At 63.9% G+C, this 1,054-nt stretch overlaps 1 protein-coding gene across 5 annotated transcripts in view; it reads right to left on the bottom strand.

The window, feature by feature from the left end:
• The window catches only part of VPRBP (Vpr (HIV-1) binding protein), a 50,089-nt gene extending 49,759 nt beyond the window's left edge, over positions 1–330 (bottom strand). For all 5 annotated transcript variants that reach the window (XR_001413300.1, XM_014953522.1, XM_014953524.1 and 2 more), the window contains exon 1: positions 189–330. The gene's annotated coding sequence lies outside the window, so the exon portion shown is untranslated. The remainder of the gene's footprint in view (positions 1–188) is intronic.
• Between the last annotated feature and the right edge of the window lie 724 nt (positions 331–1,054).

Consider the following 1,054-nt stretch of genomic DNA (forward strand, 5'->3'; position numbering starts at 1 on the left):
CCCGCCAAGCCGCCGTTTCCCCCCGGCGGCTCCCTCAGGGCCTGAGGCGACCCCCCTCTCCTCCCCTCCCCCTGCCCGGCGCGGAGGCCGCGGCCGCCAACCGGCCCGGCCCGGGGAAAGCGCGGCGGCAGCGCGGCGAGGCGCGGTACGGCCCGGCCCAGCTTCCCTCCCCGCCCGTTGGCCCCTACCTGCCCGATGTCCCGCTGGGTCGCCGCCGCCGCTGCTCCCGGCCCGTGAGCTCGGCCCCGCACACCCCGCGGCGGCCGCGATTGCTATGGCGGGCACACACTTTGCGCGTCACCACGCTGAGAAGAGGGACGCTGGCGCGTCACGGCGAGGAAGCGAGAGGAGGAGGAGAAGGAGGCGGAGGAGAAGGAGGAGGAGGCGGCAACAGGCAGAGCGCAGCGCAAAGCCTGCCGGGAAACGGAGTTCACGCGTGCTGAACGGCCTGCGCATGCGCCGGGCCGCGGGGCAGTCTGGGAGTTGTAGTTCCGCCTGGGCGCCGCCATTGCGCCCCCTCACTCCAGCCCAGAGGTTCGTAGGCGAAAGGGGGTTTTCCTGGCAGGGAGGCGAGACTATTTACTCTGCTTTTTCCAGGCTGGCGCTTCACTGCAAGAGCCCAGTATGTTGTTAGAGTAGGACAGCTTGCAGCTACCCCCCAGCAGCTCTGCCACAGCTCCCTACACAAGCTGCCTGGTGCTCAGCCTCCTGCTCCTGCATTTCCAGGCCTCAGGAGATATTTGGGAAGGACTCAATCTAACACCCTTGCTCCCCGCAGGGCAGGTGAGAGTCCTACTGGCTCGCTTTGCAGGGCCAAGACAGTATGAGCTCCCCTTTAATTTGGCTTCTCTTGAAAAAGCAATGAAACCCCAGGTTGTGTTGCAGTCCTCTCGTAATTGTCCAGGTGCTGGCAGAAGCTCTTCTCTTAAAAGAATGTATAAGTGTAAATAAGAGGAAACAGGGTCCTCCCTCTCAGGGAAAGGCTTCATACACCCTGGCACCATTCCCAGCTGAGATGCTTCCTCCCTCAGTGTCCACATTAACCCCCTTTCTT

This window comes from Calidris pugnax, unplaced genomic scaffold, assembly GCF_001431845.1.
Source record: "Calidris pugnax isolate Ruff unplaced genomic scaffold, ASM143184v1 scaffold247, whole genome shotgun sequence".
Lineage (NCBI taxonomy): Eukaryota > Metazoa > Chordata > Aves > Charadriiformes > Scolopacidae > Calidris > Calidris pugnax.